The sequence below is a fragment of the Panthera onca genome, chromosome C1, assembly GCF_046562875.1.
Source record: "Panthera onca isolate mPanOnc1 chromosome C1, mPanOnc1 haplotype 2, whole genome shotgun sequence".
NCBI lineage: Eukaryota > Metazoa > Chordata > Mammalia > Carnivora > Felidae > Panthera > Panthera onca.
In genome coordinates this window covers 214676646-214703298 of record NC_138346.1, presented here as the reverse complement: position 1 = coordinate 214703298, position 26653 = coordinate 214676646, and the positions used below count along the sequence as shown (strand labels likewise).

Sequence of the window (26653 nt, the reverse complement as noted above, 5' to 3'; positions counted from 1 at the left end):
ACCCCCAGAGATGGACCTCCAACCTGGGAGGGAGCATGCAGGCTGTGGGCGGAGCCTGCACAGAACCAGGCATGAAGCCTCGGTTGACCCTTGGGGTATCTGTCCTGAACCCCTAAAGCCAAATAAGAAGCTAATGTCAACAAAGCTCCTGAGCTGGGGACCAGGTTTCCCACTGGATCGGCGCAAGCCCCGGGGCTGGAGGTTTCCCTGGAGAAAACCTCGGAGAACTGAGTCATTGCTGCCCAGGAAAAGCACATACGATGTCAAAGTGCCCCGGGACAGAAGAAGTGACGTCTCTCTTCTATACTGTTGGGTTTACAGAGAACAATTCTGGGGGGTGACTCCCAGGGCTTTGTTTCTCTGCCCCACTCAGTGCAGTAAAGTCTCCCAACTCCGGGCTGGGGGTGTAGGTGAGATTTCAGGGAGGTCTTATCGTTCTGCAGATTCTGCAGATGGGAAGGGTTTTCAGGTGGTGATCTTTTTTGAAGTTTATTTATCTTGAGAGAGACTGAGACAGCACAAGTGGGGGAGGAACAGAGAGACAGGGAGAGAGAGAATCCCAAGCAGGCTCCCTGCTGTCAGCACAGAGCCCAACGCCAGGCTCGAACCCGGGAACCGTGAGATCATGACCTGAGCCGAAACCAAGAGTCGGCTACTTAAGCGACCAAGCCACCCAGGTGCCCCAGGTGCTGATTTTTTTTTTTTTTTTTTAACTAAAAGTTGTTCAATTTTTGGAGAACCAAAAAAGGTCTGAGTCCGAGATCCACGTGCAGAGCAGCATTTTCTGTGTTTGGTGTTTTCCTCTGCCGAACTGAATCAAACATTCACTTACTTAGCTTGAATCTTGTGTGGAAATTAATAAACTAGTAAACACTAGAAATTACAGGGGTCACGGACAGGCTTCTGGGGCCACTCGGTGCCTTTTACAGAAATAATTTCTGTAAACGAATCTAACTCTTCCTTTTAATACTAGTGGAGGGGCACCTGGGTGGCTCAGTCGGTTGGTTAAGCATCGGACTCTTGGTTTCGGCTCAGTTCATGATCTCCCAGGTTCATGGGATCGAGCCCCAACGTGGGCTCAGCACCAATGGTGTGGAGACTGCTTGGGAGTCTCTCTCTCTGCCCGTCCGTTCACTTGCATGCTCTCTCTCTCTCTCTCAAAATAAATAAACGTTAAAAAAAAAAAATGTAGGGACACCTAGTGGCTCAGGGGGTTGAGCATCCCCTCAGGTCATGATCTCACAGTTTGTGAGTTCGAGACCCGCATCAGGCTCGCTGCTGTCAGCCTGTCAGCACGGAGCCCGCTTCTGATCCTCTGCTCACCTCTCTCTCTGCCCTTCCCCACTCATGCTCTCTCTCTCAAAATTTCTTTAAAAAAAAAAGAAATTTAATATTAGTGGAACTTTCCAGATTAATCCACGCCAATGCTACACATTAGCACAAATCCACATTGCGGGGCCCCAACTTGCAGACCCCTGGGCCTGCTAGGTGTTCCGTCCCAGCAAGGAGATACGGGGTTTCCCCTTCTTAGCTTGCTGCACACCTGACACAGGAAGAAGACCGGGGTGGTTTTCTGAGGTTGACCTTACGGCAAAGTCTAGTACAGAGCGGCCGTCACTGTATTTTATGGTCCAGGCATTTTGTGACCTTGAGTCCTCCCCACAGCTGCTGAGGGGTTTGCTGAGCTGGGATTTCGTCTAAAGATTTAGTTTTCTTTTTGCCGAGACACTGACAATTTGCCATGAACTTGCAGCTTCCACATCCACTGTGGTCGGGCTTGAGGAACAGCCTTCTCTGTTTTGACTTTATAAATAGTAAAGAGGGGAAGCTGAATTAATATTTCATTTTTATGTGGCCCCTTCACTCAAACCGGCCAAATTGCTGACTGCATTCGCTGATGACTTGACAAAAAGGCTGATATAAATGTCCCCAGGTGACCCCTGGCACGATCGAGCAGTCTAAAGAGACCAAATTAGCAGGTCCCCTGTTCTGCCTTTATGCTGAGTAAGCAGCAGGCTTAAGTTGCATTTATTTATTTGTTTGTTTGTCTATTTATTTATACTTATTTTAGAAAGAGAGCAGGAGAGGAGCAGAGAGAGAGAGAGAGAGAGAGAGAGAATCCCAAGCAGGCTCCACACTCAGCACAGAGCCCGACGCAGGGTTCAATCCCACGACCCTGGAATCACGACCTGAGCCGAAATCAAGAGTCAGACGTTCAACCAGCTGAGCCACCCGAGTGCCGCAGGCTTATGTTGCTTCTAAACACGTTTTGTCGGGGTGCCTGGGTGGCTTAGTCAGTTGGGCGACTGACTTCGGCTCGGGTCATGACCTCACGGTTCGTGGGTTCGAGCCCCGCCTCGGGCTCTGTGCTGACAGCTCAGGGCCTGGAGCCTGCTTCCGATTCTGTGTCCCCCTCTCTCTGCCCCTCCCCTGCTTGCACTCTCTCAAAATAAGCAAACCATTTAAAAACAATAACAACAAGATAAGCCCCCCTCCCCCCCCGCCCCCCCAGCTGCTGCCTGAGCTCAGCTCCCTGCCCCAAGTCAATCCCTGAGAGTGGACCACACTCTCCCCGCCTCCCCCCTGGACCGTCACCACCTCAGCAGCCCCTCCATTGCTGCTCCCAGCCCCCACCCAGGGCCCTCGGTCCTCTCTCGCCCTCCTCCTTCACATGCTCCTGGGCCAGAGACCCCACGCGGCCCTGAGGCCTGACAGCCCCTCTCTCCCAGGGAGGGTGACTTCGGGGCTGGCCGCCCCCCTCGGCTGAAGTTTGAGGACGTGAAATCGGGCCTCTGTGCCAACTGGTTTCCTTTGTCCTCAATAAACATCAGGTTTTGTAATTAAAAAACAAAAAAACCCCAAAACCTTAGGGGCCCCGGGGGGCTCAGTCGGTTGGGCATCTGACTCTTGATTTCCGCTCAGGTCACGATCTTGCGGGTCATGGGTTCTAGCCCTGCGTTGGGCTCTGCACTCTCAGATTCTCTCCCTCTCTCCTCTCCGACCCTCCTTCACTGTCTCTCTCTCTCTCTCTCCCTCTCCCTCTCTCTCTCAAAATAAATAAACTTTAAAAAAAGCCAAATATTAAAAAAATAAAATAAGAAAACAGATCAGTCGTTACATGAGACTGGTACTAAGAGGCCCACAGAATCTTTTCAGGAATGACGGGAATGTTCTTTATCCTGATAGAGGCCATGTTTCAAGGTTGAGTACATTTGTCAAAACTCAGCCAATGCAGTTTACAGTTCTTAAGTTATGACTCCAAAAGCTTTATTTTAGTATTAGTTTTGATTTGAGAGAGAGAGAGAGTGGGAGAGGGGCAGAGATAGGAGAGAGAGCATCTCCAGCAGGCTCCTTGCTCAGCACGGAGCCCCACGTGGAGCTGTATCCCACGACCCTCGGATCATGACCTGAGCTGAAATCAAGAGTCGGAGGCTCAACTGTGCCACTCAGGTGCCCCCAAAAGGTTTCTTTTTAAGTCTTTTTTTTTTAAATTTTTTTAATGTTTTATTTATTTTTGAGACAGAGAGAGACAGAGACAGAGTACAAGCAGGGGAGGGGCAGAGAGAGAGCGAGACACAGAATCTGAAGCGGGCTCCAGGCTCTGAGCCGTCAGCACAGAGCCCGACGCGGGGCTCGAACCTACGAACCTGAGCCAAAGTCGGATGTTTAAACCGACTGAGCCACCCAGGCACCCCCACACTCCTTTTCTGTTTTGTTTGAGTCATCTCTACACCCGCCAAGGGGCTCACACTCACGACCCCAAGATCAGGAGTCACGTGCTCCTCTGAGACAAGCACCCCCCCTTTTTAAGTTTATTTAAGTAATCTCTCCACCCAGTGGGGCTCGAATGGACCCTCCACACTCTCGTCCTCGGCCTGGCTGTTCCAGGCCAAGTGTCTCCCCTGGCACAGCCCTCTCATTTTCCTGACGATCGCACATGCCCCCTGGCTGGGGCTCAGCTCAGACTGCGAGCTCCGGGGACCCACCGTGTGGAAACATCCTTTCTCCAGAAATAGGCAGAGGTAGCAGCCTGGGAGGGCCGCTGCGGGTTTGGTCGTGACATTGACAAACTGGAAGCGACCTGGTGTCCGTCGTCAGGAGACTGATTAAATACGATCAGGTGCGCAAACTCCAGACCAAATTTCCCGACTTCCAGTCCTCCGTCCGCCGCTTCTACCGTAGCTTTGGACGAGCTGCTCCTCTCTGTGCCTCAGTTCCCTCAACTGTGTAACGGGGATAAATGACGGTTTCTCCCCTATCCCGCAGGGCCTACCTCGCGGCGCTGAAAGCGACACAGGCGTGTGAAGTGCCCGCTACCTAGGGTCACTTGGGGCTTTTCAGAAATAAACAAGCAAATGCCATTTGCTGAATAACACGTCAGGAGGTTCATGAACGAGTGAAGGCCTGCACGTATTTATGAGTGTATTTAAGACGCAAACCAGAGGGCAGAGCTGGCTTCAGGGGCATGAGACCCACGCAGCGACACAGCCCCCTCCCCCCACCCCGTGTTCACAAAGGCCCCACGTGCCACTTAATGCTCTGCCTGTACCACCTTGAAAGTCTTAATATTTTTTTTTAAGTTTATTTACTTTGAGAGAGAGAGAGAGCAGGGGAGGCACCGGGAGAGAGGGAGAGAGAGAGAATCCCAAGGAGGCTCTGTGCGGACTCGAGGCTCAACCCCACGAACCGCGAGATCGTGACCTGAGCCGAAATCGAGAGTCTGACACTTAACCGACCGAGCCACCCAGGCGCCGCCCCGATTCTTAATAATTTTTGAACCTGGGGCCCCACATTTTCATCTTGCATCAGGCCCCCCAATTATGTGGCCGGTCCTGACTGGTGGCAACACCTAACCCTGGGGAAGAATGAGAGCAGGAAGATTCTCTCGTAACCTTCTGTACCATATACATGTCTGCAAACCCTCAAACGTGGGTAACTTATGTGTGTATATCCAGCGCGTGAGGGGAGATGTTTAGGGAGAATCCAGGCCCCCAGTGGAGAGGGTGTGGGCTGGGAACGGGCAGAGCTGGGCGGATTTCTTGTTTCTAGCAAGTGAGTTAGTTACCTGTCCACTCACCTTGGGTAAATTAATTACTCTGCCAAGAGTCTCTCCTCCTGGAAAAACAAATAAGCAAACAAACTGGGAATTGTTTCCTACCTCCTAGAGCTGCCCGAATGGAATGAGTCCGCGGTGTGAAGGTGCTTGGTCGGGAACACGGGTAACAAACCGCTGCTTGTTACTGGGTGAGCGTGACGGGGGACGGGCGGGGCAGAAGTGCCCTGGAGGACCCACTAGCGACCAGAGACAAGAGGCTGGGGTCAGAAATCTCGGCTGAAACATTCTGGGCGACAAAGTGGGAGAAACCAACTCCGATCAGCTTCAGCCGGCAGAGACCCTGGGCAGGGGGAGAGAGGATCCAGCTTGGTTGTGCCAGGATGGGAAGCCCCCCCACCCCCACCCCTGCAGGACCTGGCAGCAACACTTGTCTCTGTACTTAGCGCCCAGCGGGGAGGCCTCCGGTTACCGCCTCTCTCCGCTGAGCCCAGACCCCTGTCGCTAGGGGACCGGTAACTGGGCTGGGTGCTCCTTGGGTGAGGGCAGGTGGGTGGGGGCAGCAGCCCAAGGCGGCAGCAAGAGGAGATGGAGGGGACAGGGCAGGTGCACACCCACTCGGACCAAAGACCAAAGTGGGGGGAAAGAGCTGCCATGCGGTTGGCTCTCACTTTAGCTGCATGACCACAAAACCTCGAGGGGCCCTCTGCAGCCCCGAAGGCCCACCCCTGGGGGGTCCTGGGGGGCCCTGGGGGGACTTTCCACACCCTCACTTCCCGCCCCTATTCTCAACATCTCCTCCCCTCTCCTCTGTCAGCCAACGAGCTCGCTTCCTACTTCACAGAACAAAAACCCACAAAACCCAGGAGAGAAGTCCACCCACTCGCGCGATGCAGCCACCAGCCTACGGACAGCTGCGCCTGCCCCTGCGCCCCCTGCCTGTCGCTGGACTGTCCAGACACCCGGGGCCCCGCCCCTCTGCGGGGCACCCGCTCCCGCTCCCTGCTGCTCCGTGACCCCATCCAGCGGTAGCGCCCCCTGCAGGCGCTGTTGTCTCTTCCCTCCCTTATTCCCACCAGGCCGCTCTTCTCCTACCGGAAAACACCTTTCTTCAGGGTGTATGGGGTTCGCTGAGCTACTCTTTCTGCTTTTTGGAGGGTTTGAATTTTTTTTTTTAATATCCCGTTCAGGGGCCGCCCTCTCTGCCTGCTCCCCTTCTGTTCCTTGCCTTTCCCTCCTTTACAATTCAGTCCAAAGGGCACGAGGGGGGAGCGGGGCGGTGGAGGGGGGAGAGGCAGCTGTCCTGGGTGGCCGGGTGGGGTGTCGGACCCACAGTCTGGTGAGGGGGGAGTCCACACGGGAGGGTGGCCTGGTGGGAGGTATCAGAGCCTGGGGGAGGAAGGGGGGGGGGGAAATCCTTGCATGGGGTCATCGCCCAGAGAGTGAGGAAGGCAATGTGTGTGGTGAGGGCAGCAGCTGCGTGATGTGGGGGGGTGCAGCCCAAGCAGGGTGAGGAGGGCACCCCCCTGCTTCGTTCTCCAGAGCACCAACTGCCACGGGAGGTATTACAGATGCGTTTGTTTGTTTCTTGTTTATTTCCGAATCTGCCCCGCCCCCCACCTCAATGTCCCGCAGGCAGAGTCGTTGTCACCGCAGTATCCTCAGGGCACAGGACCGTGTCTGGTGACATTTGACAACGTGTGTTGAATGGATGAGTGAAACTTGGAGCCTCGTCCCTTGGTGGTGGCCCAGACCGCGAGGCTTGGTGACACCTGCAAGGGGCAGCGGGGGAGAGGGGAGAAGTGAACCGTGAGGCGGGTTTCTGCTTTGGCCAGGGTGTCAAGAGGGACCGCTTTCACGGCGGCAGGAAGGAAGGGAAGGACCGGGCTAGGTTGGGCAGGAAATTGGGCCGGGGTCAGATTCCGTTGAGGGGACTGCCAGCGTCCAGGTGGAGATGCCACAGGGCTGCTGGGGAGGAGCTGGGGAGCTGGGAGGGAAGCGCCGGAGGGCTCCCCTCTCTGGGCACAGGAGCTGCTGGGAGAGTTAGAAGGTAGAGGCCGGGGCGGAGCGGCCCAGCACCAAGCTCAGGCAGAGAGCGGCTCTGGAACAATCTGCCTCCTGCGTGAAGGAATTGAGAAAGGAATAGGAAGTCTGGGGGAACGTACAATATGTTCTCAGCAAAAGGAGCTTCGCTGCTGCAATACGTGCCCCCAAATCAGCAGCAGCATGGCAACCCCGGGGTGGAGGCGCACGTCCCCACCCCCGGAGGACCCTGGGCAGGGAGGAAAAAGAATTGCCTGCGCGCGGGCTCTTCGGGCGCCTTCGCCCAACGCGCCGCCGGGAGCGCGTGCGGGACGCCGCTGAGCGCCGATGGGACGGTGGTGGCGTTGACCTCCTACGGCCACCAGGTGGCGCCCATGCCTTCCTGGAGCCCGAGCGGGAGGCCCCCGAGCTGAGCGCCCCGCGGGAGGACTGGAGGGACTGGCCAGCTGGGAGGCCCCGCCCCGGACCCACCTCGGCGTCTTTGTCGGGAGCAGCCTCGCGTCCCACCCTGCGCTCCTTTGGGGGTGGGGGTGGGAGTGGGGTTCACCCAAAGCTGGCCTCCGGACCAGAGGGCACTGGCAACCCGAGCCCCCAGCAGACTTAGCCTTCTATCCGTATACTCAGCCACTTAATACTGCCTGAACAGAGGCATGTGGCTTCACGTCTGCCTCAGTTTCCTCGTCTGCAAATAGCAGCGTAATCCCGACCTCGCAGGGGTGTTGCAGAGATTAAATCACATGGTGATGGTGATATACATATAGTGAGCTCTTTTTTTTTTTTTAAGTTTATTTATTTTGAGAGAGAGAGCATGGAGGGGCAGAGAGGGGGGGGGGGGAGAGAGAATCCCAAGCAGGCTCTGCATTGTCAATACGGAGCCCGACGTGGGGCTCAAATCCACCGACGGTGAGATCATGACCTGGGTGAAACCAAGAGCCGGATGCTTAACGGACTGAGCCCCGTAGGTGCCCTGTCTTGAGCTCTTCCTAAGGGCGGGGCATTGTTCTAACCGCTTTACATAGAACACCTCACGTTATTTATTTAATTTATTTCTTAATTTATTTTAAGTGGGCTCCACACCCAATGTGGGGCTTGAGCTCACAGCCCTGAGGTCAAGAGTTGCAGGCTCCAGCCAGGTGCCCCCATAACACCTCATGTTAATAGTTCCCTTCTACGTGGAGCGGCTTGTGACCCGAGGCTGGGTCTCCTCTGCAAAGGGAAAGAGGCGTCCCGCTGGCCCCGGGGTGCTGCTCGGTACTGGGGGGGGGGGGACTGCTATCCAAGGAGGGCAGAAAGGGGCGGGCATGCCTTTGAGGCTGAAGGCCGGAGGGCCTCTCTCTTTTGCAGTCTGCAACCCAGCAGCCCGGCCTATGGGGAGTGGAGGCAGCGGCGGGGGGAGGGGGGGAGGGCAGAGCCCACCCACGGCCCAGAGAGCAGCAGAGGGACCGGTGACGCAGATGGTGCCTCCGGGCCTGTCCATACCTGGCTTCTGCTGTGGTCTGGCAGCCCCCAGAGGCTTCTGGGAAAGGGACCCCTGTCGTGACGGGTGAGTGAAGGCCACAGCACGACATTGTGGTTTCGACCTCAGAGATGGGGGGTGGGGGGCCGCGGTGCCTTCTGTACCGGTGGCCAGGTTCCGTGGGCCTGGGGGGCTCCATCTACGACTCTGTGGGATGACGGGGACCTGGACGTCGTGTCCCGGGGCCGGGAGAGCTGGGGTCCAAGTGAGGGCTCCGGTGGGGGGGAGGGCCTTCGGGGCGTTGTCTCCCTGCTCCTTGACCTCACCCCTGCCTGGGTACCTCTTCTCCTTGCTCTCATTCTGACGATGCCTGTCAGGTGTGAAGCTAGAGGACTGGGGCTACCCCGAGTCCCCGGCTTGAAAGGGAAAGAGGGTTCTGGACTCATCTGGAGTTCTGAGTCCTTTGGGCTGTCAGCCGGCTGAACCCCCTCCCTGGTACCGCCACCCCCATCTTTAACAAAGGAACCAGGGCACTTGGACCTTCCCGCTCACACATTGCAGGAAACAGGCTCTCAAGGGATGAGCCGTCGGTCGGCAGCCTTTTCTTACCACCCGTTCCGATGTGCTCAGACCAAGGAGCCAGAAACAGTGCTCCCCCTCCGCCCTCCCCCCGCCCCCCTGTCCGCTCACAGGCCCAGAACAAAAACACACCACAAATAGAAATCAAAGTCTGAGAAAGAATCAAGGAGCCATGACCCGGCCGTGGGAAAGGCTGTGTGGCCTTGGCCGAGTCGCTTAACTTCTCTGAGTCTGTTGGCCGTTCTGTAAACGGGGGTGGGCGTACTAACCTTGAGGAGCCGCTGTGAACAGGTGAGAGATGTCAAGTGCAGAACACAGATGTAGCGTTTGCTCTGTAAGACGCAGCCCCTAAAAATACAGCGGAAGGGTCTTTCCTGGACTCTCCCACCAGCACCCCCACCCCACGCCCCCACAGCCGGGGCTGGGGCTGCCCCCTCACCACTTTCCTGTAAGGCTGCGGGTGGAAGGGCGGCCAACGCCCGGGGAGCGTTTCTGCAGCCTTGCTCTCAGGCTCCACTTCCTGTTTTTCTCCCCAACGAATTTTGCACCATTGCCCTTTCATCAGCGCACGCTGGGGGGTGGAGAGGTGAAGGTGAAGGTGAAGGCCCAAGCCCGCCAGGGGAAGGAACCCTGGGGGGCGGAGGATCCCAGGGGTGGGGGCCTCAGGGAGCTGGGGAGAGCAGTGTATTCCATGCGTTGTGCCATCCAGCTGCCAGGCTCTGGGCTCTGTGGTCTCCAGCTCGGAGCACAGGCAGCAGCGGAGGTTGGGAGGCTGGTGGGGGAAGCCGGGGTGGTGGGGGGGGGCGGGGGGGGGTGCGGCTGCCAGATGGGAGGAGCAGAGGCGCCCTCCTTCCCATCCTCATTCTGGAAGCAGTGGTTTTTCCTAGACGTGGGAGCAGAACCTCCGGATGGACCGATCCAGGCTGAACCCCCATGTCTGGTGATATGAGGGGTGGAGGGGCCGCTCTGGAAGGTGAGTCTGGACTCCCCGAGGCTGTCAAGCCTCTGAGCATCTGGCTCCCAGTCCCTGGGTGTTGGGCGCCTGCTGGAAGGAAAGGAAGGAGCTGTTCCCACGCTGGCAGGACCAGGACCTTTGTCCTTCCTCTCCCTCGGCTGCAGACCCCTGACCCTTCTGCTGGGCAAAGCCTGTCCAGCCATGACTGGGTCATTCATTCATTCATCCCACACTTCCACAGACTCGCTTGTGACACTCTGGGTGCCGACACCGAGCTCACGCCGGGATGCCAGCCCGATCCATGCGGAGGCCCCGCTCTGAGGAGCAGCCAGCACCCTGGCAGTCGGAACCGAGCAGACCGAGTGCTACAGTGGGGGATGCTGCAGCCTGGAACAAAGACCCTTCTAGACAGGGGCCAAGTGGGCGATACCTGTGCCAACCGGCCAGGCAAGGAAAGAGGCGGAGAGGGCAAGAGGAACAATTGGGAAGGGCAGTCCAGGCAAAGGGAACAGCATGAGCAAAGGCCCAGAGTCAGGGAGCTTGGGGTGGTCCGGAGCCACAAGTCGCAGCCCTTGGTGCAGCTTGAAGGGCAGGAGGAGGTGGTGGGAGATAACCCCGGGTGGGGGGGGGGGGGCTAGTCCAGTTGGCTCTCTTGATTATTAGATGTCTTAAGTTTGTTCTCCAGCCGCATGCCCCAGGGTAGGTCGCTGTCCCAGCAAATGAGGGACCCCAAGAATCAGAAATCAGTCGCTGACTGCTCAAGCAGGAAAGGAGACTCTATAGCAAAGGCACAGGATGTTCTCATGGAGCCCAGACACGCAGCCCAGTTTGGAGCACGAGAACTCAGAGCTCTTGGGTTCTTTCTCAGCACCGCTTGCTTGCCTGTCCCATTTGCCCACCTGCGTCACACCTGCCACGCTGATGTGGCCTGGATCCCTTCTCCCAGAGAGAACTGTGTCCGGGTCCCAAACCCCGGGAAGCAGGAATCGGTTATGGCCAGCGGTCAAGTTTATATGCTACACTTCTGTCATGACAAAGCGAGGAAGGGCTACGAGAAGAGGGGGCCAGATGGACAGCCAAGAGCATCCACTCTCCATCACACACACACACACACACACACACACACACACGCTTAATTCCTTCGGCTTTCCCCAGATATCTCCATTCTGATTGCTCTTGCTTAATCGTTATGCCACAAAGTCCACCGCAAATATCTCGTCCCCCTGCCAAATGGGAGGCGATCCAAGTCAGGTCCAACTATTGCGTCCAGGGCTCCATTCTCAGAGCTGGTATCTTCAGCTGACACCCGGTCCTGTCTATTTCTACGGAGTCTCATCTAAGGTGGCTCCTTGGATCTGTCTCCATCTGTAGGCTAAGCGATCAGTTTAACCTCTCCTTCCGTGCTTGATCTCTAGAGCAGAAAAGGGAAGGAAGATACAGAGCACACATCCTGGTCTTCTAGCCAGGAGGAGTAAATTAAACCTCAGGAACAAGATATTCACGGGGTTTGCTTTACTGGTTACCTTCCTCGGCTTCTTCGTCGGCAAACATGGCCGCCCCCGGTCCTGCCCACTGGGAAGGGATCCCTTCTCTGGGGTCTTGCAGACCCGCCCTTGAGAGATTCTTGGGACACCTTGTTCTAGGAGGGGACACAGCTACCCGGGAACCTGCTTCACGTTGGTGCTGGGACGTGGGCTTAGGAATCACCCAGAGGGTAAGCCGTCACGAGCCCCAGTTTGCCAGGTTTTAGGGTTTCCTGGAGTTTCAATTCCCACAGAAGCTTAGTTAATTAGCTGTCAGTTTTGTTTTGGGTCATGTCATTGACCCAACAACCACTGCCATGAAATCCTGTCCAGTAGAACATTCAGCCGCAGACTGGGCCATCCCCCAGGGCTGGGGTTTCTCAACAGCAAGCATGGTGGTTGGTTTTCTTCTTTCAGCCTAAAGGTGAGGAGAGGAAATCATCATCTAACTTGGGTGGAAAGCAGGCTTTTTATCTAATTTCTCTTCTTTTTTTTTTTTAATTTTTAATGTCTGTTTATTTTTGAGAGACAGAGAGACACAGCGTGTGAGCAGGGAAAGGGCAGAGACAGAGAGAGAGAGAGAAACACACACACACAGAATCCAAAGCAGGCTCCAGGGTCCGAGCTGTCAGCACAGAGCCTGATGCAGGTCTCAAACCCATGAACTGTGAGATCATGGCCTGAGCTGAAGTCGGACGCTTAACCGACTGAGCCACCCAGGCACCCCTAATTTCTCTTGAAATGCTACCCCTACCTGCCTTCATGGCACTTGACAATGAGAGGCTAAAGGGCCAAAGGTTGAGGGTTATTCACTCCCGTGGCTCTTCCCAAATATCCCTGTTCCACTTGCCAAGCTCACAGACTTTTGTGTTTGGTGCGTTAACCTTAGGGTCACGCACAATGTGGCTCCTGCTATGCGGCAGGTTCATGACTATTTGATGCGTGGTTGTCACTGGCTATAGAAAAAAGGACTTCCCCCAACATAGTTAAATATTTGCCCTGCCCTTCCCCCCGATCTTGAGCAGAATGGAACAAAAGCTCATGTTGTGGCACCTTCTGAAGGCTGCTAGAAGGAATTCACATACTAATATGCCGGACAAGTTTCTTAAAGCGTCCCCCTTGGTTGGCACATGTTCTGAGTCCCGTGAGATCACTGAAGACAGATGAACTGATCTGTTACCACCGGCACGAACTGCTGATGTTCGTCCAGGGAGTGGGAATCCTCATCACCCTTCTCTCTCAAGTCTCTCTCAAGTCACCCAAGTTTCAATACCTTCTTTAAAAAGCGGCTTCCTTAAATGTCCATCAACTGATGAATGGATAAAGAAGTTGTGGTTTATATACACAATGGAATACTACGTGGCAACGAGAAAGAACGAAATATGGCCCTTTGTAGCAACGTGGATGGAACTGGAGAGCGTGATGCTAAGTGAAATACGCCATACAGAGAAAGACAGATACCATATGGTTTCACTCTTATGTGGATCCTGAGAAACTTAACAGAAACCCATGGGGGAGGGGAAGGGGAAAAAAAAAAAGAGGTTAGAGTGGGGGAGAGCCAAAGCATAAGAGACTCTTAAAAACTGAGAACAAACTGAGGGTTGATGGGGGGTGGGAGGGAGGGGAGGGTGGAGGATGGGTATTGAGGAGGGCACCTTTTGGGATGAGCACTGGGTGTTGCATGGAAACGAATTTGACAATAAATTTCATATATTGGAAAATAATAATAATAAATAATAAATAAATAAATAAATAAATAAATAAAAATAAAAAGCGGCTTCTTGGGGTGCCTGGGTGGCTCAGTCCGTTAAGCGTCTGACTTCAGCTCAGGTCATGATCTTGCGGCTCGTGGGTTCGAGCCCCGTGTCAGGCTCTGTGCAGACAGCTCAAAGCCTGAAGCCTGTTTCAGATTCTGTGTCTCCCTCTCTCTGACCCTCCGCCATTCATGCTCTGTCTCTCTCTGTCTCAAAAATAAATAAACGTTAAAAAAAATTTAAAAAATCAATCAATAAATAAACATTTAAAAAAACGAGAAAAAATAAAAAGCTGTTTCTTTCCATTCCATTTCTGATGCCCATTTCTGTATTAATTCTGATTGTTGGTTGTTTTTTTTTTTCAAAAAACAGAAATCAGGGAGCCTGGCTGGCTCAGTCAGTAGAACACGTGACTCTTGATCTCAGGGTTGTGAGTTCGAGCCCCACGTTAGGTGTAAAGATTACTTAAAAAACAAAAACAGAAACCAACTCAAGAGGGTTTGTACTGGGTTGAATATTATCCCCCCCCACCCCAGATTCATGCTCACATGGAAACTCAGAATGTGACCTTAATTGAAAATAGAGTCTTTGCAGATGAAAGAAGATGAGGTCATCCTGGATTAGGGTATCTTTATAAGAAGAGGGAAATTTGAACACAAACACAGACACATGGGGAGAATGCCAGTGAAGACGGAGGGAGAGATCAGAGTGTTGCATCAACAAGGCATTGAACGCCAAGAAGGCAGCACCAGAAGATAAGAGAGAGGCCTGGAACAGATTCTCCCTAGAGCCTCTGTAAGGAGCCAGCCCTGCCAACGTCTCAATTTCAGACTTCTGGCCACTAGAACGATAAGAGAATAACTTCCCGTTGTTTTAAGCCACCCGGATTGTGCTAAATTGACACAGCGGTCCTGGGAAATGGATACAGATTTTAAGCAAAATAAGGGAATAAAACCTAAGGGTGTAAGCGACTTTCAGAAGAACCCAAGGGCAGGGGCACCTGGGTAGCTCAGTCGGTTGAGTGTCTGACTTTAGCTCAGGTCACGATCTCACGGTTCATGAGTTCGAGCCCCGTGTTGGGCTCTGTGCTGACAGCTCAGAGCCTGGAGCCTGCTTTGGATTCTGTGTCTCCCTCTCTCTCTGCTCTTACTCTGTTCATGCTCTCTTTCTGTCTCTCAAAAAATAAATAAACATTAAAAATTTTTTGAAAAGCTTATTTTATTTTTGAGAGGGAGAGACAGAGTGTGAGCAGGGGAAGGGCAGAGACAGAGGGGGACACGGAATCCAAGGCAGACTCCAGGCTCTGAGCTGTCAGCCCAGAGCCCGACACGGGGCTCCAACTCACGAACCGCGAGATCGTGACCTGAGCCCGAGTCGGATGCTTAACCAGCTGAGCCACCAGGGCACCCCTAAGATCAGCCTTAAAAAAAAAAAGAACCCAAGGGCAAGAATGCAGTGGAACCTCAACAAGATACACGGAAAGGAGCTGAAAAGTTGCCTGAAATCGTATCTCTCACCTGTGACTGTCTCTTCCTCTCTGTACATCTGCTTCCTGATTCTCTCTCAGTCTCTGTCTCTGCACAGTAGCTTCTCTGATGGCTTCAGTCCTTTTGAGCAGCGTAAGCGACCCACAGCTCCCTCGGGTGAGTGCACAGCACCCAAGCTCCAGGCACCCGAGGAATCACTACTCTGTATTCCTAAGGGAACCGCTGGCTGGCGAACCTGGGGCCAGGTGACCAGCCCCGGGCCATCAACTTGGGCATGCGTAAAGGCAAGGACATCTGACCAGAGACGGTGTGGAGAGCCACGTGGCTCAAGAGTCCCCTCCAGCTACACCCACGTGCACACGTCACACTGCCAGGGGGGCGACCCTGCACAGAGGCAATTCTGCAGGGAGCGTTGTTCGCTTGGCGACGTCATCCTTTCCCATGATGCTACAGGCTTCAGAAGGCCGTCTTCGATGGGTGCACACCATTCGGTCAGGTGGGCGTGCCATGGCTTCCTCTGGACAATTCTGGCCCAGGGGAGAAGGCGGGCCCTTCACAGGGTTAAGGTGACACGCTTTCGTCCTCCCGTTTTCGGTTCAGTGCCCAACCTCCTGCTGCTGCTCGGCCAATAGACCTCACGCTCTTCCGGTCACCTGACGTCGGGGGCCTAGGAAGGCTGCCGCTTAGGGCACTCCCTCCTGCCCGCCGGTGACCTTGGCGAGTTACCTACAGCATTGCCTTAGTTTGTTTGCCTGTGAAGTCAGGATAATAACAGCATGTGCTCCATAGGGGGCTCCAAGGGGAGGAAACAGGACAGCCTGAAAAGCATGATCATGCTGACCGCTCACCATCGTTCTGCTTCGGTTCATTTGCCGTGTAGCCAGATTTACCGGTTCCATGACAATCCCCCGAAGAAACGAGTGTGTATTAGTTTCCTGTGGCTGCCGTAACAAAGCACCACAAGCCCTGTGGTTAAAAAAACAAAAACCACACAGAAATTTGGGGTGCCTGGCTGGCTCTGTCAGTAGAGCATGTGACACTTTTTTTTGTTTTTTTTTAATGTTTATTTTATTTTGGGAGAGAGAGCGCGCGCGCCCGCGTGCGAACTCACGAGCGGGGGGGAAGGGCGGGGGGAGGGGGGGGGGACAGAGGCTCCAAAGTGGGCTCTGAGCTGACAGCACAGAGCCCGACGCAGGCCCCGAACTCGTGAACCGTGAGATCATGACCTGAGCCGAAGTTGGAGGCTCAACCGACCGAGCCACCCCGGGCGCCCCAGGCATGTGACGCTCGACCTCAGGGTTGTGAGTTCAAGCCCCGAGTTGGGTGTAGAGATTATAAATAAATACACAAACAAATAAATAAATTAACTAACTAAAAAAAAAAACAAAAAACCACCAGATATTTATTCTCTCACAGTTCAGGGAGAGTTCAGAAGTTCAAAACCAAGGGCCATTCCCTCCAGAGACTCTAGAGGGGAATTCTTCCTGGCCTCTTCCAACTTCTGGTGGCTCCCAATGTTCCTCGGTTGGTGGCCGCTTTGCCCCAGCCTCTGCCTCCAACTGCACATGGCCTTCTCCTCTGTCTCCACTTTCCCTCTGTCTTCCTCTCGTACGGATGCTTGTCACCGGATTTAGGACCCACTCAGATAATCCAGGATGACCTCATCCCCAGATCCCTCACTTAATTACGTCTGCAGAGACCCTATTTCCAAATAAGGTCGCATTCCTAGGTCTCAGGGAGTGGGGTTTGGACATACCTTTTCGGAGGCCACCATTCAGCCCCGTCCAGGAAGAACATGGCTGTCCTCCTTCTAACTCCTCTCTCTCTCCTTCAGCATTTATGCTCTTTGCGTCTCATTTTCCTGTCTGGGGAAAAAAGTCACCAGACGTATGCCTTCTCATTTGGGGTTTTTGGGGTTTCACCTGGGGGTGCTCCTCAGACACAATGCCTTTAATGATCGATACCTATCTAGAGGGATACTTATCTAGACAGAACAGGTCTAGATGCATAATGCAGGTGGCATTATGGCCGGGCTCAGCTCGCGAGCAAAACCCAGCACCGCTCGTCTGCACCCTGTTTGCAAAGCGGCGTCTGTCTCCAAACCACTTTCACCGAAACATCTCTTGTCGGTCTTACGAGCTCTCTGAAGCTGGGGTAATAAACCCCATCTTAAGAAGGAGGGGACAGGCTGGGGGTGGGGTGGGGCAGGGCTGGGTCTCAGGGTCCCCAGGGAAGGTTCAAAAATACTCTCTCCACCCCAACAGGCTCCAGGGCCACGCCTTTTCACTTTCTGCAACCGCCCCCCCCCCCCCCCCGGGGACTCTGACCCCCGCCCCAAACCATCGTATCCCACGCTGTAACACAACGCCTTCTCCCCCTCCCACACCTCCCCGTTCTATTATTTTTTTTCTTTAAATAAATGTTTAATTTTAGAAGAGTTTCAGATGTACAGGGAAGCTGCTCAGAGGATAGAGAGTTCTCACATACCCCACACCTAGTGTCTTCTCTTGCTAATATCTTACGTGACTACGGCACATTTGTCACAACTAATGAACCAACGTCGAGACGTTATTCTTAACTCAACCCGTGCTGCCTTCGTTCCTACCTCCTGTCCTCTTTCTGTGCCAGGAGCCCAGCCAGGGCACCACGTGACGTTGCCATGACACATGACTCCTTAGGTTCTTCTGGGCTCTGATGGCTGCTCCAGTTTCCCTGGTCTTTGATGACCTTGACAGTCTCGAGGACTGGGCAGGTATCTTTGTAGACCCCGCCGTCTCTCCTGCACCTCTCTCTCCCCTCCTCCCCTGCCTCCTATTTCTTCGCAGGGCTTTACTACTTTAAGACACTGTAGCTTAGTTTTATTCTTCATAGTTTCTCTTCCCGCGGAGGGTAAGCCCGGGGAGGGCGGGTCTTTGGCTTGTACAATGCTCTATCCCAGGGCCCAGACTGTAGCAGGCAGGCATGCGGGCCAAATGAGTCAGTGTTACAAAACCTGGGTCATCCCCAGTTTATGGAGGCAGGAGGTCGGATCCAGCCTCATGACCCCACACCCTGGTGCCCTTCTTTCCCCAATCCGTCCACAGCATCAGAAGATATGTGGAAAAGCCAACTGCCCTTTCTGGAACACTGACTTTGTACCAGGGGCAGGACCCTCCCCCAGCCCCGGGTCAGCAGGGCTGGAGTGGTCCTCCCAGCCTTTGCACAGCTGGTAGGTGGTTGAGCTGGGATTCGAACCCGAGGCATCCTGAGTTTAGAGTTGTTTGTGTTTTCCAAAAAGGATAACTCGATTTCTGTCTGGAGCCCGTATTTAGTTGGGCCCAGACACTCAACCTCCATCAGTTCAACCCGGGCCCCAGAAAAGCCTGGTTCACCTGTGCCACCTCTGAGCTGATCTGGGTCTTTCTGGATCATTCAGTCCAGCTGTGAGTCATCGTCCACAAGGCACAGCCTGGGGATGGGGGCTGCAAGGACCCCTGCCTTCTTTTCCTCAGGCTCCTCCAAGCCCGAGTCCTCAGAAGTCAGCCTTTCCAGGAATCAGTTCTGACCTTGACCTCGTTCTCTCACGGTCTGCAGGGCCCTTCCATCACCACCACTGTGACCTCGTCCAAGGGGCCTACGGTGAGAAATGCATTTTACATCTTGACCGAATGCACACTCACACATACCTAAAATCTGACCGTTTCTATCCTGTTCCGTTTTTTAACCTTGACCCACCGAACGGGTTTCCAGTACACGAATGTGTTAATAGGTCACAACCTGCGGCTGCTATGGGGAAATACTGTTGGAGAGCCAAGCACAGAGACTGTGTTCTAGGATAGCTCAGTAACGTTTTGGGGGGCGGGGGGTGGGGCTGGTTCACTGTGCTCAGTACTGTTGGAAGCACTTTACATGTAGTACCTCAGGCGATTCTCCGAACAGGTCTAAATGCTGAAAGCCAAGATCGGCATCCCTGTGTTTCAGATGAGGAACTGGAGGCACAGAAAAGGTAAATCACTTGCCTGAGGTCACACAGCTCCACGGCTGAGTCTGGCTCCAGGACAGGTACTCTGAGAAGCTTCCCCCACACGTTTCTCCAAGGCAAAACGGCAAGGGTTCGAGCTGGATAACGTCTGCCCTGCTTGGAAGGAAAGGAGCCGCAGCCAAGCGGGCAGGATGGGGCAGGGAGGCAGATGCCCGGAGCCCTTTGCGGAGGGGCTGAGGAAGTGGGCTCCCCATCCTTGCACCCCTGCACCCGGGGTTCTCAGCTTGGCTCTGGCTGCCCTGAGATAACCCTGCTTGTGGGCATGTGTGGGTGTCAGCGGTGAAGCCACTCGAGGTCGCACAGCGATGCTTTTACTGCATCCGTGAGAGGCCGCGGAGGCTGGAAGGCTCTGGAGGGGGGAAGTTCTGCAGGAAAGGAGGTAGAAAGAAGCAGGCCCCAAGAGTTCCGTGTGTTCCTCTGGCTTGCAGGGCACCTCTGTCTGCCCGAGCCTGCTCCCCGCTGACCAGCACCCCTTTAATAACTGAGACCTCTTTTCCCTTCCATAAAATGAGGCCAAAGGACTTCCCCGTCAGGAGGTCACATGAGGAGTAAGGCAAGGACTTAGTTGCCGCTAAGAGGCTTCTTTTCTCCTAGGACTGTGATAAATCCCCCACTATGGCTGGGTCTCTTTTGTTTACGGTTCAAAGGGAACGTCAAGTAGCTTCCTCCAAATGCACCGGACAATAGTTAAAAATAAAATAAGAAAAGAGAGATCAGAAACCATAGAGAGGAAGGCGGGAGGCAAGTCTATCTAGCGACGACTGTGCTTGGGGTTACAGTCGGCCTGAATCTCCCGGCACTACAGGCACCGAAGGAGAGAAGTCCTACGGTGTGGTCTCTAAAGGGAAATGTGCCCGGTTTTCAGGAAAGCGAAGCTTCTTTTTTTTAATTCTTTTTTCTTTTTTTTTAATTAAAACAAATTCATTTTTGAGAGAGAGAGAGCATGAGCAGGGGAGGGGGCAGAGAGAGAAGGAGACCCCAAATCCACAGCAGGCCCCACCCGTCGGCTTCTTACACCGACCTCTGGAAAGCAGGGAGCAAAACTGTTTAAATTGCCGACTAGTAAAAGCAGGGCTCGGACAGGTGTTTGGAAACCTCAGAAAACGGGAAGCCTTCAGTAACCTACGCTTGCCCTTTCTTGGCTGGAAACCGAGGGCTCTGCTCCTTACTTTGCTGCAGCCAGAGCTGGGCCCGCGCTGGCGCTGGGAGGCTGGCGGATCGTTTGGGTAGAAACAGCCCCTCTCCAGGCCTCAGTTTCCACATCTCTCCAGGGGGACCAAACAGGGGCTTTAGCTCCCAGACCGGAGGGGGGAGGGTCCTTTAAGTCATTGTTTGTGTAAGCAATTGACTTGACTCTTCCCCCACCGCGCCCTAGAAGGATTTCTAAGCCACTTTTGTAATCTGGCGACTCCCCCCCCCCACCCCCTCCATGGTCTTGACTCCCCCAAGCGAGGAGACCACAGCTTTCCCCCCAGGGCCGAGCCCGTGGAACTCTGCGCTCCAGTCTCGTCTCCCAGGCCTCATGTACCCTCCCTGGCGCCCAGCTACTGCGTTCTCGGCGGGCGGCGGGGCGGGGTGGGATGGGGGGGCTCCCCGGGTGCCAAGAGCTGCAGCCACCGCCTCCGTCTCCCGCCCTCCAGCCTTCCTCCGGCCAGCGTGGAAATTCTTTGGTGTGTGAATGTGAAGGCGTGGGCTTTAGGACCTTTATTTAGTTGTTTTCCTTTGTATAAAAAGAACGCTCGTTTGGAAGACGGGCAAGATGCAGCTTTACAGACACACCTGGGATGATGCCCCTCCAGCCGCAGACGGGGTGCGGATTTGGGGGAGGGGGGGAGGGCGGGGGGTGCAGACAGGCGGCAGGAGGACCTGTTGTTTTTCCTGTTGCAAGTAAAAAGGAAACAAAGTGGGAAGTGGAGTGTGCGGGCTGTCAGCAGGCGGGGCGCCCCCACCGCGCCCCGCCTCCCTCCCTCGAGGCTCACTCGCGCCCAGCGCGCTGGCTCCTAGCGGCCGCCGGGCCGAGCCGCCCAGCCCCTGCCGGCCGCGCCGGGACCGGTAAGCGCTCGCCTCCGGCTGCGTCTGGGGAGGTGGGGGAGAGGGCGCTGGCACCGGGGGGCTGCGGGGGCGTCGGGGGCCCCGGGGACCTGCTCGCGGGCGTCTCCCGGCGCGCACCACCGGTGCGCCTCCCGCGTCCGGCGAGCCCGGCGAGGCGCGCCGCCCACCCGGGCCGGCCGCCGGGACCCGGGAGCGCACAGCTTCCCTGCGCCGCTGCTGCGCGCCCCGCGGAGCCCGACGGGGACTTCCCGGGAGCGGCGGGCGCTCAGCCGCGTGCGCCCTGTCCCGAGCGCTGGCCCGCCGGCCGAGGGGGCGTCCCGGCCGGCCGCGCTCCCACCGGCGGTGCGGCCCGGTGCCCCGGCCCGGGCGCGGGGAGAGGGGCGGGCACGCTCCGCGGCGCCCTGGTCCTGCGCGCCCTCCCCGGCGCGGACGAGCGGGGTCCCCGGGAGGAGGGAGCAGCCGGAGTCGAGTCCGCCGGGCGCCCCCCCACCTCCGCTCCGGCCCCGCCCGTCGGGCTTGGGGGCCCCGGGCCTAGGGCGCCGCTTGCCTCGTGTTTACTGCAGTCGCCGGCGGAGACCAGCCCCCGGATCTGCGGCTGAGCCCGGGTTACGGCGGCAAAACCGCCTCCAGCTTTGCATTTCCGGACTCTTTCTTCCCCCCCACTTCTTTTTAATACTCTTACCCGTAATTCAGCCAGAATGAGGCTTCTTCTTTTTTAAAATCGGGTTTCCTGTTTTTATTTAGGCTTCCTTCTCTGCACTTCCCTTGAAATCTAGGAGAGGGGAACAGGGAGACCTTTCGTGGCGACCAGGATGCGGGGTGAGGGGGGGGGGCACGTAGCCGGTGATGCTCTGCCCTGGTGGGGAGATGGGGTCCGGAGAGTAAGGACTGATGTGAGACCCCGAATTGTGCTCTCCCGGAGGGGGCGAGGGCGGGGATGCGATTTCCCGGGCTGGGGTGGGGGCGCCTGGGGCGGCCCAGGCTGGCGGTCCACGTACCAGGTCGTCCCGAGGCACCCTTGCACCTGCCCAGTTTGCGGATGGAGCGCTCTGGAGCTCTCGAATGACCGAGCGGCTTTCACTTGGATCCGGTCCCCTGGAAGGAGGGTCTCGAACCCCAACAGACTGTCGGGGGGGGGGGGGCTTCTGCACCTGGGCTCGCGCAGAAAGCCCCGCTGCGCGCCACCCTGAGATGTCCTACACTGTCGCGCGTGTATGTGGGGCAGGAGTGCCTTCCGGGGGCGGGGGTCCTCTTTCAGGGGCTTCGAGGAGACAGTTCCCTGCTCCAAAGGGACTTTGAAACCGATTCATCCCACTGCTGGCTTCCAGGACAGAGGACGCCACTGGAGTGCCTGGCAGTGCCTTGGTATTGCCGTGGAGTGAATGGTACCCTTGGGACTCTTTCCAGCCCTCCCAAAGAACCGATCGTTTTTCCAGATGTTTTCAGTTAAACAACCGTAGGACCTGAATGATGTCGCCTCCACTTTCCAGTGGAGGAAACTGAGGCCCAGAAAAGTTAAACTTGCCCACCCACGCAATTTCCAAGTAGCTGATCCAAACCCCCAGTCAGTACCTTCCACCACCGAAGTGTTTAGTCGCCTGTAGGTGCTGTGGCTCGCAGATTAACGAAAATATTCCCTAAATGTTCTCTTGATGTAGGGATGGGGACTCTTGGGGTGCCCTTTCAAAGACGCAGCCTCTAAGGTACCCACCCTGATAACCCCTGTAAAAGCCTCTGCTGCTGTCAGCCGCCGGGTTTGACTGGCCTAAGTGGGGGTAAAGAGTCTGCTAAGTAAGGAGGCTGCCGCCAAACACGAGGAGATTGGACTAGAACTTTCTCTTCTGCTCTCTAGAGCAGAAATTGCCAACCCTTTAGCATTCCCACGCCTTGCTGTGGATTGATTTCTTGACTTCAGGATTCCATCCATCCTGCCTCCTGAGAGCACTGTCTTGCACACGCAGAGATTGATTCTTTCGGGGATTTGACGAGGTCCTACAAGTAATGGAGGACCCTCTGGGGTGCGGGGAACCGTGTTCTTGAAAACGAGTTCACAGCAGCCCGTTCTAAGACATCCAAGCGTGCCTCTTTCTGAGCCCCACTCCCCCCACCTCCTCTGCCCACGTTTAGAAACGGTGCTGGCCACTCTGCAAATACCGATGCTTCTGGAATTAGGGCAAGTGCCCCAGAGGCGCCCCTGGCCACGGAGATGGTCCCCTTCCAGCAGGACTTTTCCCTTTCTTTACTGTGTCTAATAAGTATTTCTGGAGATCCCCCCCTCACAGGGGCTATGTTAAGAACAAGGCAGGCAGGGAGGGTACCAGCCCTGTGCGTGGGGGGCTTACAAGACACGAACGATCCGCACATACTTGGAGACCAGCCTCAGGCCTGGTTAGCCAGTACTCCCAGTGCTGCTGTGTCCAGAAAGTTCAAGGGGATGTGAACGTGGGATCAGTTCCTGCTTCACCTTGTTTTGTCTTCAACTGCACAGTTAAAGGGAGAAGTGAATGTGTAACTCATGAAGCAGTTCCCCTTTGGCTGGCTTATTTTTCAAAACCATTTTTGTTTAGAGAGCAGTTCCCTCCCTCCCAGAAGCCAGCTGCTTCTGTGGGTCTGGTGATGGGGCGTGGGGCCTCACCAAATGTTTCCTTACCGTGGGACCTGAGTAAAGCTCTTTCAGCCACTCCCCGGGGGACAGACACGTTTCCGGCAAAGCTGTTGTCGGGCAGGTCCAGGGGGAAGCGCTCCAGGAGGATCAGGGAGTGCCCACCGGTCTGATGGTGGAGGGATGCAGTAATCGACCACCACCCTGTCTGATGGCGGAGGCGTGTGGTAATTGACCACCAGCTGCAGGATGGCAGGAGCCTGAATCGTTGGGAGGGAGGCAGACATTCTCTCTGTGCCACTGCCAGTATTTCATAAATGACGAGGGTTGCAAAACTCCTCTCTCCTTGCAGCTAATGCTAAAACTGAATTTTCTTTAATTTGGTTGGTGGAAATCCCCCCGCAATCATATCAGAAATGCTGCCAGTTTCAAGATGGAAAAAAAAAAAAAATTAAAAACCCGGGAACCTCCCTCCCCGCTCTTTCCTTGCAGACAAACACTGTGACTTTCTGTGGGTTGTACCAAAATATGGCCCACTCTCCGCTCCCTGGGGGCCAGCCCAGTCCCCGGGGCCTGAGGTCGGGCGCAGCAAAAGCTCCAGCTGCTGTGGCCTGTGTGTGCATGAGAACCCCCCCTCCCTCCCCAGGACTGATAACCTAGCTTCCCCTCAGATAAGGGTCAGGGCTTCTCCTAGAAATGGGTGCTCCCCAAGGCCTCCTACTTTCTGGGCCAAGAGGGAGAGTGATCGTAGTAATGGGTGTGGCATTTCTAAAGTGGTATTTCAGTTAGCTTCTGTTTCACTCGCTTTGGGGGAAATGCTTTCCACTTAGAGAAAATGCCAGAAGAGTGGGGCACGGGGCGGGGGGGGAGAGGAACAGCGACAGAAAGGGAGCAAAGTTGGATTTATGTCCTGGAATGATGCTGTATTTGTTTCCTGTGGCCGCTGTAACAAATTACCCCACATTTTGTGCCTTAAAGCAGCAGGAATCTCTTTTCTCACAGTTCTGGAGCTCAGAAGTTCAGAGGCAAGGTGTCGCCAAGGCCTTACTCCCTCCAGGGGCCCAGGGAAGAATCCTTCCGGCCTCTCCCAGCTCCTGGTGGCTCCAGACTGTCCTTGGCTGGTGGCAACCTCACTCCACTCTCTGTGCCCTCTTCACGTGGCCTTCTTCTCTGGGTCTGTGTCTTTCTGTTGTCTCTTAAAGGATGCTTGTCATTGGATTTGGGGCCCATCCTTAAGTTAATTACATCGGCAGAGACCCTTTCTCTGCATAATGATTTTCCCAAAGAATCCACAGGTTCTGAGCATTGAGACACGGACATATCTTTTTAGGGCCACCCTTCAGCCCACTGCAGATGGACAGGATCTTCTGGGAAGGTGCTGGACAGGGTTATCTCGTCCCTGCTTCTGGGCCCCCTGCGGCTGCTTCCCAGTCTCCCCTCTCCCTCGCCTGTCTCCAGCTTCCCTTTCCCCCAGCTTTGTGAGCTGGCTCCCACCGCAGCCCCCTCCCCAGGGACAAGAAGAGACAACTCCCAGGCTTGAAGGAGCTGACTAAGTTCTAAGTCCTCCTGTCTCCCTCCTGACCTTCCCTCTTTCTCTTCAAAAACAGCTCCTTCTCTGCTCAGGGCCCCTCCCGGCCAGGGCTCCCCCCACCCTCTGTCTGGGGCCACACAGCCCCAGACGTTTTGGAGTTTCCTCTGTTGAACAGCCCCCAGGAGAGGTGGGGGCAGGGCTCGGTTTTGCTGCTGGGTCTGCCGGTCCTGCTGAGGGGCCCGGGCTGTGGGATGGGGTGGTGGCCGAAAGGGATTGGGAGCCCCCCCACCCAATCCCGGTCAGTGAAGCTTGTAGGAGGTTAAGGATGAGGACCAGGGGGTGCGACAGGGAGTGCTCCAGGACTTCCGGGTCTCTGGAGGGCAGGGCCACACTCCTGCCTCCCTCCCTGGGGCAGGAGGGGAGCACGCGTGCATGGCGACTCTCTGCTTTGGTTGTGAAATCCGGGAGAAGTATGTTCTTATCAACAGGGAGGCAAGATCATAGCCCTGTTATTGAAACTTTGAAAAGTCACTTAAGTATGGTGGGGTGGGGTGGGATACAGACCGGGTGGAGGGATTGCCGCGGCGGAAGAAAAAATTCTATCTTTGGAGCCAGCCAGACTGGGTCTTAATCTCAACTTCTTTTTATCTGCTAAGTGACCTTCGGCAAATCACTTAACCCTTCTGAGCCTCAGAATCCCCAGTGGCCACGCTGGTGTGACCCTCAGTCTGTAGGATTTCATGTGCCGTCACGTGTGAAGGGCCAGGCGCACGCACGGCCACACGGCAAAACACACAAATGCCTGTGAAGGAGCCGGTGGGTGGATTCATAAGGATCCTTATCCCACTAACCCCAACACAGACACTGCCGATCCGAGTTCCTTTACCCGCTTGGGGGGTGCATTTTTAATATCGTTGTCCCTAGTAAGCACGTGCTTTTTTATATATATTTTTTAAAGTTTATTTTTATTGATTTTGAGAGGGGGGGGGCACGTGCACAAGCAGGGGAGGGGCAGAGAGAGGGGGAGAGAGAGAATCCCAAGCAGGCTCCGCACCATCAGCGCGTGGGCCCGAACCCACGAACCTCGAGATCATGACCTGAGCTGAAACGAGGAGTCGGATGCTCAACTGACTGAGCCACGCAGGCGCCCCTGTATATTAATTTTTACGCCTCAACTGTAAAACAGACACAAGAAAACTTACCCTTTGGACCATATACAGTTCCGCGGCATTTAGCACATTCATATCGTTGTGCAACCCGGATTGCCTTCTCCAGAGCGTTTTCATCTTGCAAAATTGAAACCGTGTCCCCATTAAGCAATAACGCCCCATTCTTCCCTCTCCCCGCCACCCCCCCTCCGCCACCCCCCACCCCCCCACCCCCCACTGCATCTGGCAACCACCATTCTGCTTTCTGTCTCTGTGAATGTGACTGCCTTCCGCACCTTCTGTGAGTGGAGTCATACGATGTTTGTCCTTTTGTGACTGGCTCATTTCACTTAGCAGAATGTCCTCGCGGCTCATCCCTGTTGCCGCGCGTGTTGGAACTTCCTCTTGAAGGCAGAATAACCCTCCGTCGTAAGTCGATGCCATTGTGT

General features: G+C 55.3%; 1 protein-coding gene and 4 long non-coding RNA genes across 10 annotated transcripts in view; 2 read left to right on the top strand and 3 right to left on the bottom strand.

The window, feature by feature from the left end:
• Positions 1 to 6625: 6625 nt before the first annotated feature.
• Positions 6626 to 9813, bottom strand: LOC132671390 (uncharacterized). Its single transcript, XR_009607073.3, has 4 exons — positions 9401 to 9813; positions 8576 to 8968; positions 7219 to 8012; positions 6626 to 6825 (listed from the first exon to the last, which is right to left on the bottom strand). It is a non-coding gene; the product is annotated as an uncharacterized LOC132671390 (long non-coding RNA).
• A 193-nt stretch (positions 9814 to 10006) lies between these two features.
• Positions 10007 to 10829, top strand: LOC144617306 (uncharacterized). Its single transcript, XR_013557719.2, has 2 exons — positions 10007 to 10104; positions 10328 to 10829. It is a non-coding gene; the product is annotated as an uncharacterized LOC144617306 (long non-coding RNA).
• Positions 10830 to 11673: 844 nt separating this feature from the next.
• On the bottom strand, positions 11674 to 18308 carry LOC132671391 (uncharacterized). Of its 3 annotated transcripts, none has more exons than XR_009607075.3 (4): positions 18222 to 18308; positions 16607 to 16715; positions 14881 to 15816; positions 11674 to 12027 (listed from the first exon to the last, which is right to left on the bottom strand). It is a non-coding gene; the product is annotated as an uncharacterized LOC132671391 (long non-coding RNA). The 3 variants fall into 3 exon arrangements; XR_009607077.3 differs by lacking the exon at positions 18222 to 18308 and adding an exon at positions 17456 to 17640; XR_013557718.2 differs by lacking the exon at positions 18222 to 18308 and having other exon boundaries at positions 16607 to 17640.
• Positions 18309 to 18647: 339 nt separating this feature from the next.
• Positions 18648 to 22022, bottom strand: LOC144617307 (uncharacterized). Its single transcript, XR_013557720.2, has 3 exons — positions 21922 to 22022; positions 21606 to 21695; positions 18648 to 20749 (listed from the first exon to the last, which is right to left on the bottom strand). It is a non-coding gene; the product is annotated as an uncharacterized LOC144617307 (long non-coding RNA).
• Positions 20794 to 26653, top strand: part of PIK3CD (phosphatidylinositol-4,5-bisphosphate 3-kinase catalytic subunit delta) — a 54992-nt gene continuing 49132 nt past the window's right edge. For 2 of the 4 annotated variants that reach the window (XM_078452459.2, XM_078452454.2), the window contains exon 1: positions 20794 to 20923. The gene's annotated coding sequence lies outside the window, so the exon portion shown is untranslated. The remainder of the gene's footprint in view (positions 20924 to 26653) is intronic. The other 2 variants (XM_078452455.2, XM_078452458.2) reach the window with 2 other exon arrangements.